The 19,941-nt window shown below is 51.0% G+C and overlaps 1 protein-coding gene across 1 annotated transcript in view; it reads right to left on the bottom strand.

Annotated features, from left to right (window-relative positions):
• The window catches only part of C1H1orf127 (chromosome 1 C1orf127 homolog), a 115,841-nt gene that overhangs the window by 70,815 nt on the left and 25,085 nt on the right, over positions 1 to 19,941 (bottom strand).

Genomic DNA, 19,941 nt, shown 5'->3' with positions numbered 1-19,941 from the left:
TCCTCCCCTGAGCTCCATGCCCTGGAAGCAGCCCTCTGGCCGGGGGGCTCCTGAGGGTCTCAAGGAATCTGCTGCTGCGACTCCCTAAAGGGAGATACCATGGGGATTGGGGAGGGGCGTGGATGAGGGGCTCTTTATTTCCCAGACTTTCGATTCTGGGGGCAGGGTGAAAGCTGGTGGGGTCTGGCCCCAGGAAACCAAGACATAAGGAGCTAGAAAGAGAAGCTTTGCCCCTGCCCCCAGATTCTGGGTCGGGCCCCCAGGTGCACGCCCAGGGCAGGTTTCGGCCATCTCCTGCTGCTCAGGCCGCCAGGACCTGCTGCCCAGACTTGGGAGCTGATGTTGGCCAAGGTGATGAGTGTGCCGGCCCCCACCCTCCCTGGGCCCCCTTTCCTTCTGTTCACCCACAGCGTCTCTTTCGTGTGGCCCGGGACCCTTCCCCTGGCTGCTGCTCCGATGCTACCCCTGCCAGGAGGCCACCTGCAACTGTAGGGTTGCCCCTCCCCGTCCTTCCGGAGATTTGATGTCTGCCTGTCGGCTTAGGCAGCACCCCAGCCCGGCACAGCCACAGCTGGCAGGGGTCCCCGTACATGTGGAACCCCCCTGGCACGCTCCATTCATATACGCCGAGACCTTACAGGGCCCTGTGTAGACACACACACACGCACATATACACACCGCTACAGTGAAAAGGGACCAGTGACCAGCTGGGGTGACAGCCCATTTTTCAGATGGAAAGTGACTCCTGGATTTGTCGTCTTTTGGAAAACACGCAACATGCATTTGAAAAGAACCAAATACCGAAATACAGTTACGACGATCCCTGACTTAAGCTGAAACCTCTCAGCCCGCACTGTCACGCAGTGCTGATTCTAATGATCAGTGGCCACAGTGTCTTCCAAATAGACTCATGACCCCCCATCCATAAACCCCCAGACACCCCACAGCCCGGCACTCACCACATCCCTCCCTCAGCGGGCCCCCCCCCCATAATGTAACACACAAGCACACACACCTCGACACCCGCAACTCCCCAGCTCTCCTACGCAGAAACGATCACACGGGCACACACGCTAGCACACACCCTCAAACACAGTCAGACCGCGATCATCTTTAAACGTAGCCCCACACACCTCGACACGTGGAAGCCCTGGCACAGATACACCCCCCCACTTCCCGACACCCCAAGTCCTCAGCACACGCACAGCCCTGTCCTGAAGCTGGCTGGGGGCCAGGTGATCGGTGCGGTCTGTCCAACTGCGGGTGGATGCAACCTGGGGTCAGGGGTCAAAAAGCACTTAGAAGCTTTGATTCAGAATATTCATCAGCCTTTGGGGAGGGGGGAAGAAGCCCACACAGGGGGAGGGGGAGAAAAAAACTCAACCTCGACCCTAAACTCTTTTCCAGTAAATCGATGTATTTTACTATAATTTTATTAGGAATATAAAAGGAGCCTTTTCAAAAGTGCTTAGGACGCAAAAAAAAGAGGCGGGCGATGGAAACATTAGTCTGTCTGTATTAGCAATCCCATAGTCACATTTTATTGTTACTGTCAGGATGCAAAAGCTGTGCTTAAAACAAAATAATACATAATGTATTACTGAGGCATAAACATCAGCGAGCCGCGAGCGGTCGGCGTTTTTCTTTTAAAAGAAGATGCAAGAAAAAAATATATCGAGGGACAGAGGGTGGGGGTGGGGTGCGGGCAACCTCTGGGAATCAGAGTTGAGCTGGGATCCCAGACCCGGAAGACTGGGGAGCCCAGAGCAGGGGTGAGGGCTGACCCCCCAGTGATGATTTCAATCACAGTGTCACCCCCTTTTCTGCTCGCCCCAGGAAAAATCTGTCCCCCAAAGTTACCCCAGGCTCAGGGAACTCCTACCTTCTAGATGCACCTTAGCACCTTATGGTTTATAAAGCTCTGGCTCTTTGTCCTTCCCCAACCCTGACCCTCACTGCATCCTGGGGAAGGAGCCCAAGAAGCTATTCTTGTCCCTATTTTGCAGAGAAAGGCATTGGGGCTCAGAGAGGGACAGTTATCTCTAAGTCACATGGCCAGTGAAGGATGTGCTCAGGACTAGAATCCAGGGCAGGGCACCAGAGTCGCAGTTCTGCGCCCCTTCCACTGATACCAGCTACTGAGGTGCCTGACAGTTGCCAGCGTGGGGCCCTAGCTCCCTGGGGGTGATCTCTCTGCCCCACCCTTGCCCCCTGTAATCCATTCTCCAATATCAACAAGTATAATCTTCCAAAATGCAAACCAAATCTTGTCTCTCCTAGCACCCTCCAAGCATATTCCATCCTGCTTAGGAAACAGTCTGGCCCTGGCAGGGTCCTCCTCCATCTGGCCCTGCCCTCCTGTGTCACCGCCTCTCCCGCCCCCTGCCCAGTGCTCACTCTGCGTCAGATCCACTGACCTTCCCTCTGTGTCTGCAGGCCACTAAGCTCACTCCTGCCTTAGGGTCTGGGTGCCCGCTGTTTCTTCTGCCTGGGAAGTCTTTTCTGGCCCTTTACATCACATACCACCTCCTCTGAGAAGTCCTCCTGGATTACCTGATCTAAACTTGGCCCTGCATCACTTTTTGTCTTATCTCTCTGTGTTTTATTTACTTGTTTATTGCCTATTTCCCCCAAACTAGAGCACAAGTCCCAGGAAGGCAGGGGCCTTATTGGTCTTGTTCATTGCAGTGTCCCTAGCTCCTGGCACATGTACAGTCCACATGTGTAGATGGAAGGATGGATGGATGGATGGACAGCACTGCCACTTGGCTGTCATAGTGGGCTGAGGCTGGAGCACATCTGAGCCTGTGGCTTATCCTGCTCCAATCCCTAGAGTTGCCAGGGCAGGCCCAGCTTCCTGTGTTTGGGGGTTCCACCACCCCACCAGATCCAGGGGCCCCAACCTGGGCTGGGCCCACCGCAGCCTGCACAGTTGAAAACAGGGCCTCCAGCACCATCTGGACCCAGCACTGCCTCTAACACCTGGGACTGCTTCTCCCCCATCCTGTTCCTGCCCCCCAAGTTTCTCCCACCTGTTCTTGGCCCTCTGGGGAAGCTGGCTCTGTTTCCCCACCCTGGGTTTCCCCTCCAGGCCTTCCTTGTATTCTCTCCTCCACTTCCTGGACCCCTGGTCAGTCAGCTGCTCAGGGAGCAGGACTCTTCCATCAACCTCCCCTCCATCCCCCTCTCAGACCCTAGCTCCTCCCCTCCCAAACCCACCCCAATCCTCCAAGTCAGCCTCCCTACTCTGAAGGCTTCCTCAGAGCCTCTGGTCAGCTAGCTCTGGGGCCCCATGGTTCACTCTGGAGGCCACTGGCCCTTATGAGAGAGCTTTAGGGAAGCAGTAGCTAAGAAGAACCAGGAGGACAGGGTTTGAGTCCTGGCTCTCCTTTTTATCTATGTGACTTGGATACATTGCTTTAACCTCTCTTTGCCTCAGTTTCCTCATCTGTAAAATGGGGACAGAAATGGTGTCTACCTCATTGGGCCTTTGTGAGGCTTGTGGGGGAATGCAAAGTAATGAATGAAAATCCTTTAGCACAGGGCTTAGAGGCCGCCATGCCATTCAAGGGAAGGACCATGGGGGCAGGAGGTCCAGCCAGTGCCAAAATGGAAGCCCCTCCACCCCCACCCCACCCCACCCCCGCCCCTGAGCCCTTCTGGGAGAGTTCCCCACTGTCTCGGGGCTCTTGGTGCCACCTAGTGGTGGGTGGGGGCACCAGGGCACCTAGTAGGGGCAGGGTGGGGCTATGGGGCGTGATGGATACCAGAGAGGGGAGAAGTGGCCAGGCACAGGTATCCACCTGTCTCGCTGGGCACTGTCTGGGCCAGCATACACCCAAGAGGCCACTCCGCCTTAGGCATGGCAGCCTTCCTGGGAGAACAGAACCGGGAGGAGCCACCTCCAGGGCACCCTGGGCCAGCTCAGGAGTCCCCAGCCAGGCCCACTAGCCACAGCGCAGATGCCTTCGGTCTCACTGAGGGAGAACAAGAGCAACGGAGAGGAGAGCTAGGAATGTCATCTGCAGCCCTCAAGCGGCCCCAGCCTCCTGCCCGTCACACCCTGTCCCTCCTCAGGCCCCGGGGCAGCAAGAGGTCCTGTATGTCAAGGGCTAGATGACCCTGTCCATTCCGACATCAAGTCCTTCCACGCAACACCTATCTGTTGAGTCCCTTCCATGCAGCAGGGCACTGGGGATACAGAGGGAACAAGACAAATGCCTGTTTGAAAGTCAGTGGGCTTGTACTGGGGTGGCGACAGGTGGGGAGAGAGAGGGGAAGGGGCAGAAAAGCAAATAGCAAAAATTCACGGTGTGTTTAACCAGCACAGAATGTTAAAGTACTGAGGGCTACAAAGCAGAGGGGAGGGCAGGCAGGGGAGGCTGTGATGGAACAGGGTTCGAGGGCCTACCCACGGCCGCAGCATCACCTGGTGGTTAGGGCCTTGGGCTCTGAGCTGCCAAGATGCCTGACTCTAATCTAGCTGTGTGGCTTTGGGTGAGTTATTTAACCTCTCTGGGCCTTTTGTTTCATCGTTGCTGAAATGAGGAATAATAAGGGCTACTATCTTAATACCTGATGGGTGGGTTTGTCCCCAGGACTGAATGAAGCTCAGAGCACAGGGAGGATCTGTGGCTTTGATAGTAGCATCAGCTCCAGGACCATCTGCTTCTCAAGACCCCACACCAGCTTCTTCACCACCACCACCACCCCCACACACACACATACACACAGCCCAGGAACACCGGGGACCGTATCCATGTAGACATGCCCAGGTGGTCTCAGGAATCAGGGCTGAGCCTGGACAGGTGTGCAAGGCCCTGAGTGTGCAAGGCCACACGTGCCTGTGGATATCCAGCCCGGGGAGTCACCTGTGCACCCTCACACGTGGTGGGCACGCACACATGAGCCTGTGAACACAGCTATGCATGTACCGATGTGTCTACAGGGCTGGGGGTCCGCCCACGTGTATACCTGGCGTGGGGGTCAAGGATGCCAGGAGCAGGGCTGTGCTCATGGGTGGGGAGGGCCCTGACGAGGGCTGTAATTACCACCAATGGCCTGCGGAAGTTACTTGGGGGAAAACCTGCCCCTCTTAGCCCGTCTCCAGCCTGGCGGGGTTACCCCTGTCACAGCTGCTGCCTGTCAAGTGCCATCCTGGTGTTCACTCGGAGATCCCCCTGGAGAGCTCAGCAGGGGCTCAGCCCTGGGGCTGGAGAGTCTGCCCAGGGAGGCCGCACTCCTCTCTTCCATCGACAAAATCATGGGCGGTGCTGAGGTTGGCTCTTCGTGCAGAGGTGTCAGCTGTTGCAGTTCTGGGCCCTGCCCTGCCTGGAGGTACCCAAGGACAGGAGGCCACAGGATCTCTGGGGTCAGACAGAACTGGGTTCTAATTTCCAGCCCCACTTCTTCATGGCTGCGTGGCCTTGGACAAGTCATGCCACCTCTGTGCGCCTTATTCCCTCCCCTATAAAACAGCAGGATTTCTGGTGGGAACTGACATCACGGGAACGTGTGGCGCTTGGCCCATGGCACTTGGCAGGTTCTCGTTAATGGGCCTTCCATTATGTTACTGGCCATGGAGCGTGTGGACACCGTGCAGAGCCCTTTGCCTGTCCCATCCCAGTCTTCAAATCCTCCCAGGAGTTCTCCACGGTGGCTGCTTTATTGCTACCCCCATTCTTCAGATGAGGAAACCGAGGCTTGCCGAAGTGGAGTGATTTGCCTGAGTCATACAATGAGTGAGGGGGAGAAGCAGGACTTGCACGCGTGCAGGCAGACTCCAAACCCACATTCTTTTTTTTTTTTTTTTTTTTTTTTTTGCGGTACGCGGGCCTCTCACTGTTGTGGCCTCTCCCGTTGCGGAGCACAGCCTCCGGACGCACAGGCCCAGCGGCCATGGCTCACGGGCCCAGCCGCTCCGCGGCACGTGGGATCTTCCCGGACCGGGGCACGAACCCGTGTCCCCTGCATCGGCAGGCGGATTCTCAACCACTGCGCCACCAGGGAAGCCCCAAACCCACATTCTTGCCCTGCGCTGCGGTCCTGGCCCTGCCCTTGGATGCTCCTGATCCGAAGGGACCCTCCATCATGCCCCAGTTCAGCCCTCCAGGGCTGGATTTGGCTGAGGGTCACCAGGCTTCAAACAAAGGCTGTGCAAAGGAACCAAGATGGCCAGGCAGAACTTCCTCGCTACACCCCCTTTCTCCCCCCCATCCCCCCTCCTTCCCTGTTATGAGGCCAGTGGTGGAGAAGCTGCCTCACCCCTCTCGAAGGATCCCAGAGCAAATGAGCTGGAGGACCCTCCAGTTCCAACGTTCTCATTTCACAGATTGGGAAGCTGGGACCCGGAGAGGGAAAAGCCCAACCCCAGGTCACTCAGCATCCAAATCAGGCCCACGTGTCCAACGGTGGTCTGTACAATGAGAGCTCAGAGGATGCAGGCGGGGGGCGGAACCCAAACTTGATGGAGGGCTCCCCAGCTCCTGGGAAGAGCGTGCATTCTCTGTGCCTTCCAATCAGTCAAACAAGCTTTTCCTGGGCACTTCCTCTGTGCCAGACACAGCTGGTGATGGTCTGGGCAGGAGGCAAGGGTACCTGGGAAGAACAGGAGCTTGTGGTGTAGTGGGGAAGACTGATCACTAAAGCTAGGACCTGCACTGGGCTCTTGGCCGGAACCCCACACGTGACCTCTCTATGTGGTCTCTCCAGGTGGGTTAGCTTGGGCTTCCTCACAGCATGGTGGGGCTAGGTTCCAAAGGCTAGTGTCCCAAGAGAACGAGGCAGAAGTGCATGGAATTTCAATGATCTAGCCTCGGAAGTCACACACTGTCACCGCCATCACGCTCCATCGGTCGAGACAATCACAAAGGCCTGCGCAGATTCAAGGGGAGGGACACAGACCCCGCCGCTGGGAGGACTGTCGATATCACACCGTAAGAACTTGCGGGATGAGAGACAGTGTGGCAGCGTATTTGGAAAACACGGTTGGCTACAGAGATCACGCACATCTTGAATTCTGGGCTAATGGGGCTGACTTCCCCTGGTACAGGAGGGAAGAAAAGGATAGCAGGGGATAGAGAGAAAAGAAGACAGAAAACCCTGGGGGTCCAGTCGCCAGGCAGGGGCAGAAGCTGATACCCTGGATTAGGACTTCCTGGATGGTCCACCAAGGATGCTGCCCAGACCCAGCCCTCCTTGCACCCACCCAAGGCTGGGGTTCCAGGGCCCCTCCATAACTTGGGAAGGCTCTGAGACGCAGGTCGGGTATCCCCATGGAGCCCCTTTATTCCGGGCTGGGGGTCCCTGCCTCTGGCTGCCTTCTCTCAGGGGCTGGGCCTGCTTCTCCCCCATCCTTGCTCTCACACCCCTGCCTCTGAAGGCGCCCAGGAGGCCTCTGCCTCCCAGCAGGTGCTAAACCTCACAGAAGGGCCAGCTGTCCTCTTGCAGTCTAAGACAGGGATCAACGTGCAGGAAGGGGGAGAAAAGGAGGCTTCCCTCCCAGACGCCGCCAGGCAGGGCCCTGCATCTCCCCACCCTCATGGGCCGGGACAGGTTTGGCCCGTCAGCTGCAGAGCCCCTGCCTTGTCGTCAGATTCACAGGTCCAGGTGGCAGTGTCAGCAGCCAGCAGGGTCTCCCTCCCTCCACCGGGCTGCCTCCAGCAGCAAGGAAAGAGCTGGGGCAGGGTCTGGCCTTCCAGGCTGATAAACACAGTGAGTCTGGGTTTACCTGCCTGGAAGTCTGTCTTCCCAAGTTCACTGTGAGCAGTTAAGGGCTGGCAGAGCCTGCTGCATCTCTGTGACCCGGCACGGCACCTGGCACAGTGTAGGTTCTTAGTTAGCATACGCTAAATGGACAAACAAACGAATGAATCTTTTCAATGTCTATATTCCCAGTGCATAGCACCGTGCTTGGCACATAGATACCCAGTAGGTACCCAATAATCATTTGTTGAATTAATGAGTTTCATTCTTCTCTGGATCCCTAATGCTCAACACATAGTAGGTATTTAGGATCTATTGAATTGAAATGACAAAGCAAAACTGCTGAGGGCCCGTCTGGTCCAAAGGAGACTTCAGGAACTTCCGCGGTGGTCCAGTGGTTAGGACTCCGTGCTTCCACTGCAGGGGGCCCGGGTTCCATCCCTGGTCAGGGAACTAAGATCCCGCCTGCCACACAGCAGGGCCCAAACAAAACAAAACAACACACACACACAAAACCCCAAAGGGGACTTTAGAGATGGGCTACTGTTTAGACTGGCCCGTGGGGGCCCCCGCCTTAGCATCCTGGGAGGGCAAGGGCTCTGGGCAGGCCCCATGAGTTCCCACACCCCACCATCTCCCCACCCCTACCCTCCTCCACGTCCAGGGCAGGGGTGAGGCGGGGGGAGCTTTGGCCCCCTTGGTACAGGAACAGATGGGTCACAGGCAGGAGGGAGAGAGGGGAAAGGCGGACAGTCAGACAGCACTGCAGTGGGCCCTCCCCACGGAGGTGACACCAGGGCCGCCGTAGGCATCCCTGGAGGCCCCTCCCCTGACAAACCAGGTCATCGAGTCCCCTCAGTGGAAAGTCTCCTCCCCCTGCAGCCCCTTACCCCCAAGGGCCCTGCTTCCGGACCCTCTGCACACTCCGTAAGTCGGGGTTGGGTGGGTCGCTGGGGAAGGGAGGGGGAGATAAAATTCTTCCTGGCAGTTTCAAGAGTTTTGGCATTTTCACAAGGGTGCATGTAATATTTAAATGACTTCCCCTCAGCACGCCCTCATGCCTGCCTTGGCTTCCCCAGGTGAATTTGTAGGCGCTGAAATGGTCTAATTTCCCACACAAGCCATGTCAAATATAATTTGGGTGCAAAGTCGGTAATTATACGTAACATCAGTCTGATGTTAAAAACACTGAAAAATTTAGCAAGAAGAGAGTACTGGAGAGACATGACTCTGAGGCCCAGCCAGAAACAGGCAGGCCCGGGCCCCGCAGAAGCCAAAGTCTTTAATTAATGATAGCATGTTTTCAGGGACGCAGGCCCCCAACTGTCTGAAACTCCTTTGTCTACCAATTACCAGCATCTGGGGAGGGGGAGGCAGGGAGGAAGTCGAAGGGGGGCACCCAGATCCTGGCGGAGAGTGGCCGAGGTTTGGGCTGGGGCTGCGGCTCACCTGAGGACAAAGATCCTGCTGTCAGGTGACCCCGCTCTGCTCTTCTCTCACCAGAGACCAATCCCGGCATCCAGGATCGGCGGGAGGAGGGGGCTTGTCTCCCCTTGACTCTGTGGGTGAACTGTGGGGAGGGGGTGACTTTTGGCTACTAGCCAAGCAGCCCCACAAGGCTTAGAGGGTCCGCAAACAATACCTGTCCCCCTCCTGATTTAGGTGGGGCTTTTTCTTTTCTTTTCAAACAGTTTAACGGACTGTTTCTATGAGGACAGGGACCACATCTTGTTTGCTCAGCTCTGTGTCCCTGGATCTGGCACATAGTAGGTGCTCAATAAATATTTGTTACCCGAATATACTGTACGAAACAAGCTCAAATTACTCCTCACTCTAACCCTGTGTGGACCGAAAGGGACCCCAGCACAGGAGACATTCGAGGAACTAAGGGGACAGTCACCAAGCTTGGATTAGGGTGGTGATTCTACACTTACAAGTGCTGTGACCTTGAGACAGTTTCCAAAACTCTGCCTCAGTTTCCTCATCTGCAAAATGGGCATATTAATAGATCTACCTCCTAACATGACTGTGAATTCTGGATGAGATTCTCAGCATAAAGCTCTCTGAACAGTGCCTGGCAGGTAACTCTTGTTTTGCTAAGGGAGATGGGTGAGGTGTGGCTTTGTAGAACAGCTCTTCAGAAGGGTTTCCAGAGGCTGTATGAGGACCAGGAGAGAAGGGGCGGCCAGCAGGGCACGGGAACCTGGAGCAACAAAACAGAGATTTCTAGTGGACAGCTCGGAAGAGTTTCTGCCACTGGGGGCGTGACAAGAAGACCTTCTTCCTTGACTCCCTAAGACATCTTTAATAAAATATTCTCTGTCTCTTGGTACATGAAAGGGAGTTGTTTCTGTTTGGGATGGGCAAGGATGTAAGCGGACACCTGTGAGAGGTGACCATATCCAGAGGTGGGTACTATTATTGTTATTGAGGTTTTTAAAAAAAATTTATTGGAGTAGAGTTGATTTACAATGTTGTGTTAGTTTCACGTGTACAGCAAAGTGAATCAGTTATACATATACATATACCCACTCTTTTTCAGATTCTTTCCCCATATAGGTCATTACAGAGTACTGAGTAGGGTTCCCTGTGCTGATGTGAAAGCAAGGCTCAGAGAGGTTAAGTGATGGGCCCGCACTTCACACTTTGGCGTGGTGGGTTTGCCTTCCCACTCTCTGCTCTTAACCCTCTCTGCTCCACTCAACATACCGGAATTTCTGCCAAATAATAACAAAAGTCGTAGCTGACATGAAGAACTTTACTGAGCGTCAGACGTCCTGGTTTTTGCCCCCACTTCGTCCTAGCCACCCTTGGAGGCAGGCACTGTCGGTATCCCCATCTTACAGATGAGGAGGCTGTGGCTCGGAGGAGTTAACTTGCCCCAGGTCGCAGGATGTGGGACGTGGAATGAAATCCAGGCTGACCCCACAGGAGCCCTGAACTGGGAAGGGACCACCTCCTCAAACACTGCCCTTATCCTGCACCCCTGCCGCAGCTACACCTTCTGCAAAGTGGTCCTCAGCCCTGAACGTTGGAATCATCTGGGGACATTAAAACCACTGACGCACAGGTTTGCAGTGGCCTGGGTCCTGCGTGGGCAACAGGATTTTCTTAAAACTCCCAAGTTGTCCTAATGTTGGGAACCCCTGCCTTTGTCCTGCTTCAGCTAAATCCTCTTAAGCTTCCCTATAACTATAATTCTGTGCGACTGTAACGTGCACACGGGTCACCCGGGGATCCTGATAGAATGCAGGCTCTGAGGCAGGGGATCTCTCTGGGTTGGAGCCTGGGATTCTGCATTTCTAACAAGTTCCCAGGTGATGCTGAGGCTGCTCCTACAAGGACCACGCTTTGAGTACTGAGGCTCCACACCAACGGCTCTCGAGCGTGTCTGCACATACAACCCATCTGTAGAGTTTGAAAAAATTTGGATGCCTGGGTCCCAGCCCAGAGATTCTGGTGTCACTGGAAAGGGAGACTGGCAATTTGGGGGGCAGGGGCACTTTGAAAAAATACCAAAGCCCAGGCCACATCCCCGGCCAATTAAATCAGAGTCTCTGGGGTGGCACCTGGGCACCTGCATTTTTTAAAGCACTCAGGTGATTCTGACCAACAGCCGGCTTGAGAACTAGAGCTTAGAGCTGCGTCTCACATAGTGTTTGCTGTCGCCAAATCCCATCAGACCCAAGATTTTATTTCCTTCTTCAGGGCTTCCCATTCATCGGGTCAGGGGTGGAATCCAGGAGTCAGCATTCTTCATCAAGTCGTTGTTTTTTTTTTTTTTTTTTGCGGTACGCGGGTCTCTCACTGTTGCGGCCTCTCCCGCTGCGGAGCACAGGCTCCGGACGCACAGGCTCAGCGGCCACGGCTCACGGGCCCAGCCGCTCCGCGGCACGTGGGATCTTCCCGGACCGGGGCACGAACCCGCGTCCCCTGCATCCGCAGGCGGACTCTCAAACACTGCACCACCAGGGAAGCCCCAGGAGTCAGCATTCTTAACAGACTTCCCAGGGGCTCCTGATGCAGGTGGACCCCAGGCCACGTGCCAAGAGACGTTCCTCCATCTTCCTCATCCTCAGCCGCTGCTCAGCTAACCCCTCTACACAGCATTCCACCTCAGCCAGCAAGAAGTGTTCACTGGGCTTGTGAGGCCACATTCCTCAGGGCTCCGGGAACCTCCACCTGGGGAGATGAGAAAGGCCACAGAGGGAGACCGGAGGCAAAGCTGAAGACTGGCTGGCCGTGGCTGTAACCTTCTGTCACACCTCTGTGGTTGACCAGCGCTCAGAGGTCAGCTCCGCCCTGGGACAGGCAAGGATTCAGGACTGCTGGCTTCTGAGGAAGGCAGGGGTCGGGCAGAGACTGGAAAACCAGACAGGAAGACTCCTGTCTAGCCAGTTCCTCCCCCCCAACCACCAGTTCCCTGTGCCACCCACCTGGGCAAGTCAGAGCAACATCCGCACCACATGCCTCTATTCCCGCATTTCTCAAATAAAAAGAATAATCTCTCCCCACCCCACCGTGTATGTGTGATTGTGTGTATTTTCTTTTTTAGATTACAGTAGTAATTGCTCAAGGCAATGAATTCAAACAGATCAGAAGCATGTGAGGTGAGGAGTCTCTTTTGGAGGAACCACTGTTAATAGTTTCTTGTGTGTTTCCAGACATTTTCTTTGCAGGTACAAACACACAACATCTGTATACACTTTTTAAAAAATGAGATGGTATATGTTGTTACAATTTGTTTTCTGCACTTAGCAATATATCATGGGTACCTTTCCATGGAATTCCATAGGAGCTATCTCATTCTATTTGAAGGCTGCATAATATTCCACAATGTTGATAGGCCATTTTTTATTTAGCTCTTCTTCTACTGGTGGACGTTTAGGCTGTTTTCTTTTCTTTTTTTTTTTTTCCTACCATAGACAATGATGCAACAGACACGATTATATGGCCACCTCTGAATACTTCTACAAGCATGTCTCTAGTACATTCCTGGGAATAACATTAAGGTTCACCCAAATTTCCATCTCTCTCATTTTATAAGAGATTGACAAACTGGAGTTTGCAATTTGCATGGATCTTTAATGAGAAGGGACAAGTTGGTGACAAACAGTAACTCTGTCTAGAGTGGACAGGGCTGCCATGGATTTTGCACCACAGTAGGATTTCACTTAGAAACTGATCAACAACACCTCCCTTATTTCCATCCTAAACAGCAGCACCAACACTATCATCAAATCATGACTGCCAGTACCACTGTCCCCACCAGCCAGACCATCAACACCAATGCCATCACCATAACCACCAACACCGTCATTTCCATACCAGCCTGTGTTCTCAGTTGCAGACAACAGAACCCACTCTGATTTAAGTGGAAAGGTATTAGGCAAACATCTAAATGTAAAACCTAGAATTAGAAAACTCCAAGAAAAAAAAAACATAAGAGAAATTCTTTAAGACCTTGGATTAGGCAAAGATCTCTTAAGACAAAGGCACAGATCATAAAAGATAAAAATTGATGAATTTAACTTCATCAAAATTTAAAATGTCTGCTTTTGAAGACATTGTTATGAAGATGAAGAAAGAAGCCACAGACTGGGAGAAAATATTTGCAAAATGCACAACTCATGAAAGACTGGTAACTACATATACAAAGAACTCTCAAAACTCAAAAATAAGAAAAGAGACAATCCAATAAAAATGTGGGCTAAAGATTTGCATAGACACTTTCCCAAAGAAGGTATATGGGTGGAAAATAAGCACTTGAAAACATGTTCAACATCAGTAGTCACTAGGAAAATGAAAATTTAAGCCATAATGTGATACCACTACATACCTATTTGAATGGTTCAAATTTAAAAAAACTGACAATACAAAATGCTCGCAAGGGTGCAGAGTAGCTGGAACTCTCATACATTGGTGGTGGGAATGCAAAATGGTGCATCCACTTTGATAACTTGTTAGGCAGTTTCTTATAAGGTTAAACATATACTTAACACATGACCCACCAATCCCACTCCTAGGTATTTACCAAAGAGAAATTGAGATATATGTCCTTGCCAAAAAAAAAAAAAAAAAGAAACTATACGTGAAGGTTTAGAGAAGCTTTATTCATTACCAAAAATTGGAAACAATCTAAATGTCCATCAACAGGTGGATGGATAAACAGATTATGGTATATCCATTCAATGGAATACTATTCAACAATAAAAAGGAACAAATTACTGGTATATGCAATGACATGGATGACTCTCAAAAGGATTATGGTAAGTTAAGGAAGCCAGACTCAAAAGGCTACATACTGTATAATTCAATCTATATGACATTCCAGAAAAGACAAATCTATAGCAAAAGAAATCAGATGAGTGGTTGTAGGAGGCTGGGGATAGAGGAGGGGATTCAACAGCATCAGTGATGTTCTGTTAATGTTTAACAGCAGCTCAGGACAAGTGAGAGATTTTCTGTATATATATGTAAATGTATGTATGTGTATATAGGTATACATGTGTATACCCATGTATATGCTTATTATAAATCTTACTGATATAAAAGATGTGTAGCACATATTTTTTTTATTTGAGTAAAATTCACATGACATACAATTGTACCATTTTAAAGTGTACAATTCAATGGCGTTTGGTGCATTCACAGTGTTGTGCCACCACCACCTCTCTCTAGCTTCACAACATTTTCATCGTCCCTGAAAAAAAACCCATACTCATCAAATTCTCCCCATCCTCCCCTCCCCCATCCCCTGGCAACCACTGCTTTGCCTTCTGTCTCTATGGATTTGCCCATTCTGGATATTTCACATAAATGGAACCATACAATATGTGACCTTTTGTGTCTGGCTTCTTACATTTAGCATAACGTTTTCAATGTTCACCCAAGTTGTAGCATGTATCAGTACTTCATTCCTTTTCATTGCTGAATAATATTCCATTGTACAGATCCCCAGTAATTTGTTTATCAGTTTATCCATTGATAGATATTTGGGTTGTTTCCGCCCTTTGACTATATGAATAATGTTGCTATAATCATGTACATACAAGTTTCTATGTAGATATATATTTTCATTTTTCTTGAGTGTATACCTAGGTAAGGAATTGCTGGGTCATACGGTAATTCTATGTTTAACTTTTTGAGGGACCACCAAACTGTTTTCCACAGGGGTTGCACCATTTTATATTCCCTCCAGCCATATACAAGGATTCCTATGTCTCCATATCCTCGTCAACATGTGTTATTTTCCCTTTTTTTTTTTTTACTATAGCCATTTTAGTGAGTATGAACTGGTATCTCACTAGGTTCTGGGTTTTTTTTTTAAGATTTTAATTTTTTTTTTTTGGCTGCATTGGGTCTGTTGCTACGCGCGGGCCTTCTCTAGTTGAAGTGAGCAGGGGCTACACTTCATTGCAGTGAGTGGGCTTCTCATTGTGGTGGCTTCTTTTGTTGTGAAGCATGGGCTCTAGGCGCACAGGATTCAGTAGTTGTGGCACACAGGCTCAGTAGTTGTGGCGCATGGGCTTAGTTGCTCTGCGACATGTGGGATCTTCCCGGACCAGGTCTTGAACCTGTGTCCCCTGCATTGGCAGGCAGATTCTTAACCACTGTGCCACCAGGGAAACCCATCTCACTGGGTTTTAATTTGCATTTTCTTAGTGATGAATAGTATTGAATATCTTTTCATATGTTTGTTGGCCATTTGTGTATCTTCTTTGGGGAAATGTCTACTCAATTCTTTTGCCTACTTAAAATTGGATTTTGTGTCTTTCTGTTGTTGAGTTGTAAGAGTTCTTAAGATATTCTGGATATTACACCCTTATCAGATACATGCTTTGCAAATATTTTCCATAGGTTGTCTTTTCGTGTTCTTGATAATGCCCTTTAATGTACAAAAGATTTTAATTTGGTGAAGTCCAATTTATCTATTTTTTTCATTTATGCTTGTGCTTTTGCTGTCAAATCTAAGAATTCCATTGCCAAATCTGAAATCATGAAGATATACTCTCATGTTTCTTATAATAGTTTTATAGTTTTGGCTCTTATGTTTAGGTCACTGATCCATTCTGAGTTAATTTTTGTATAAGGAGTATAATTTCTCTGGTGCAAATGCCCTCACCAACATGAGGTCACTGAATTCAGAGTTGAGAAGAGCTATCATTACATAGTATTTCTACCAAACTGATGTAATAACATAATCTCGCAAGCATAAATAGTAAAATGTAGCAAAATCTTTAGGAAGTAATGAGTTTATTACGGCTGGTTTTTGGTTGTTTTTTTTTTTTTTTTTTGCGTTACGCAGGCCTCTCACTGTTGTGGCCTCTCCCGTTGCAGAGCCCAGGCTCCGGACGCGCAGGCTCAGCTGCCATGGCTCACGGGCTTAGTTGCTCCGCGGCATGTGGGATCTTCCCGGGCCAGGGCACGAACCCGTGTCCCCTGCATCGGCAGGCGGACTCTCAACCACTGCGCCACCAGGGAAGCCCACGGCTGTTTTTAATATAAGTTATTGGTAGGTTTATATAATTTAACATTTAATGAGGGCTGTGTTTAACAATCAGCTTGTGAAGTTTCTGAAAATTCAACAATTGACGCTTACAAGGGAGCACTAGTCAGCTCTAGCACACCACCAGGATCGACTACCAAGTGGCACTGGGGAACTTTTGAGGGTGACAAAAATGTTCTACATCTTGACTGTGGCAGCAGCTATAAGACTGTGTAAGCTTGTCAAGATATATAGAACTGTGCATAGAAACAGGGTAATTTTACTGGATGTCAGTTATACTTCAATAAACCTGAAATAAGGGGCATATGGTAACTCACAAACTTCCCAGAAGCACCACAGAATCAGACTTGGAGGCTAGAATAGCACCCAGGGCTAGTGGCGAGGCTTCTGCTACTGTCACTGAACACAGGTATGGCGGCTCCCACCACCAAGGTGGGCAGGGAAGCCCCTGCCGGGACCCCACCCCTGCTGCCACTGGACTCTGGCTGTCTGTCCATCCGGCTCGGACAAACTCATCTGCACTGAGCCTGCCAGTGCCTCTTCCCTGTCAGAACCCTGTGTCTGTATCTGATTGATGGAGGTGAGATCACACAGCTACACTAGCTGCAAGGGAGGCTGGAAAGTGAATTTCTTTCTTTTTTCTTTTTTTTTTTTGCCAAGTCGTGTGGCATGTGGGATCTCAGTTCCCCGACCAGGAATTAAACCTGTGCCCCCTGCAGTGGAAGTGCAGAATCTTAACCACTGGACTGCCAGGGAAGCCCCTGGAAAGTGAATTTCTGATTTCTACCTTGGTGGAGCAGGACTCGTAGAGTGGGAGACACCTCAAATCTAGGAAGAGAGTTTACAGGATGCAGAGTGGCCACATGAGCATGAAAACGGCCCCCTACGATGACCACAAGTTACTGTCACCAGCACATGACCACGGATACCAACACCAGTGTCATCCTAGTTATTGCTATAAGTCTGGTTCCAGCCCTTCCGTGTGAAGGCCACACAGACTGTAAGAACCCACATGGAGACAGGTGTCAGCCAGGCCCCTTCGTAGAGAAGCTTACCATCTGGTTGGAAGGCCTGGTCACCCATCCTGCAGGGCAGTGTGTGCTCAGCTGCCACAGGAGGACTTGAGACAGAGAGCTACAGGAGCCAGAGGGAGAATTCCCCCAGGAAAGGGGAGGAAAGGGAAAGCTTCCTGGAGAAGGGGGCATTTGAGCTGAGCTTTGAAGGGTGGGAAAGAGACAAGGGGAGCCAAGGAGGAGGGCACCTCATAGGAGGATACATGTGGGCAAAGGCATGCTAGGGTGTCTGGCTGGTGCAGAAATGTAGGCAGTGCTTCTCCAAATTCTTGACCACAGCTTCAGAGTGAGAAACACATTTTACCTGTAACACACACATATACCTAAATGAATAAAAATTTCACACAGCAGTACCCATCCCACTACATGCTGTGCACTTTGATGTTTTCTATTCTAGTTGATCCTGTTTTACTATTTTTTCAAGTGCTAGTCATCACTCATTAAATTGACATCATGACCCATCAGTGGGTCATGACCTGTAGTTTGAAAATCACAGGTGCATGCAGGGGCCATAGATCTGGGGGAAGAAGCAAGCGTGGGGCTATAAAGGGCCTTGAACACCAAACCACAGCATTTCTGTTTGTCTGTTTTTTGTTTTTGTTTTGATTTGGTCACACCGTGCAGCTTGTGGGATCTTAGTTCCCTGACCAGGGATTGAACCCAGGCCCGAAAATGCCGAGTCCTAACCACTGGACCGCCAGGGAATTCCCAATTTCACTGCATTTGGACTCTGCCCTATAGATTCTTGATCCCGGAGGCCAGGTGTGGAGTTGCAATTTGAAATGATTAATATACACCATCTATCAATCTTTAAAATGCACATAATATTTGACCCAGCAATTCCACTTCTAAGAACGCAGCCTGAAAAAACACCCATCAAGGAGCTCAAAAGAGGATGTTTGCTGCCACACTGCTTCTCACTGGAAAAACTGGAAGCAACTAAATGTGAAATACTATGCAGCGCTTCAAAAGAATGAGGTCAGTCTTTACTGTGAAGAGATCTCCGGGACATTTTGGGGGTTGGGGGGAGAAGCCAGCTCAAGTCACAGAGCCAGATGTGTTGCTTGCTTTCAGTTTTGGATAAAACACACTTGTACACGTGTATGCACATTTACACGTGTGGGTGACTTTTTAAAAGATCTAGAAGGAAATTCGGACACACGCTACAACACAGGTGAAGCCCGAGGACATTATGCTAGTGACATAAGCCAGCCACAAAAGGACAAATGCTGCGTGATTCTACTTTTATGAGGAACCAAGAGTAGTCAGATTCACAGAGACAGAAAGTAGAACGGTGGTTGTCAGTGGCTGGCTGGAGGGAGGATGGGAGTCAGTGTTTTACGGGGACAGAGTTTCAGTTGGGGAAGATGAGGACGTTCTGGAGGTGCACGGTGGTGATGGCTGCACGACGCTGTGACTGTACTTAATGCCACTGAACTGCACTCTTAAAAATGGTTAAAATGGTGAATTTTAGGGCTTCCCTGGTGGTGCAGTGGTTGAGAGTCCGCCTGCCGATGCAGGGGACGCGGGTTCGTGCCCCGGTCCGGGAGGATCCCACGTGCCGCGGGGCGGCTGGGCCCGTGAGCCATGGCCGCTGAGCCTGCGCGTCCGGAGCCTGTGCTCCGCAACGGGAGAGGCCACAGCAGTGAGAGGCCCGCGTACCGAAAAAAAGAAAAAAAAATGGTGAATTTTATGTTATGTATATTTTACCACATACACAAAAAAAGTTTTAGAAGGCCCTACACCAGACCTAACAGTGGTTGCCATGGGAAGGGGAGTGAACTTGGGTTAGTGCAGGTAAAGGGGTTCTTTCACATTCTACTCTCTATGCTTCTGTATGGTTTGTAATCTTTGCAATGAGCGCTTGTTCTTGGATAACTCACATGAGTTTTTAAAAACCAGTTTTTAAAAATATATACATATATAAAGTTCAAGTGACCCTAGGAGGGTCAAAGGGTGGACTTGAGGGAGGGGTTAGGGTCCAGAGAGGCCTGGAGGCGCTGGAGGGTATGGCCAATAAGGGGTTACCTTATTGAGACCAATGCTGAACACGGTGGGGGGATGTCTAAGCAGCTCACTGGAAGAGGTGGTTATAATCCACTGCAGTAAACAGTAGGAGCTCTGGGACCCCAGAGGAGGTGCTTAACCTAACCAGAGAATCAGGGAGGGCTTCCTGCGAGAAGTGGCCGGAACAGGAGCGTAGACTCCAAGAAGGCTGCACAGTAGCTGCAGGAGACTCGGAAGCAGCTCCTTCTGCAGTCCAGAGCCGGGACCCCCAAGCACCCCCTGGGCTGGGGGCTGTTGGTCCCACCCCTCACCCCCCACCCACGGTTCCTGCCCAGCCCCCGCCCCCCCAGAGAATGGCTGCGGGGCAGTATGGGGGCAGTAACGCAAATCACCTCCTGGGGGTAGCTGTCATTACTTCTCATTGACTGGCGCTGCAGAGCCACTCTGGCCCGGTGGAGGTGGGAACAGATGCTTTGCTGCCTGCTCTTCCCCCAGCCCTCCTGCAAGAGCCCCCAACCCTAATCACATCTGGTTCACATTGGTCCTGTTTGGTTCCAATTGTCTCACTTCCTGCTACCGTCTCTGGGCCCCCCGCCCCCCCATCTGTGGGAACAGACCCCTCCCCCCTCCCTCCCCTCAGCCTGCAGC

Source organism: Kogia breviceps, chromosome 1, assembly GCF_026419965.1.
Source record: "Kogia breviceps isolate mKogBre1 chromosome 1, mKogBre1 haplotype 1, whole genome shotgun sequence".
In the NCBI taxonomy this organism is placed as follows: Eukaryota; Metazoa; Chordata; class Mammalia; order Artiodactyla; family Physeteridae; genus Kogia; species Kogia breviceps.
This window is presented reverse-complemented; position numbering and strand designations above follow the sequence as displayed.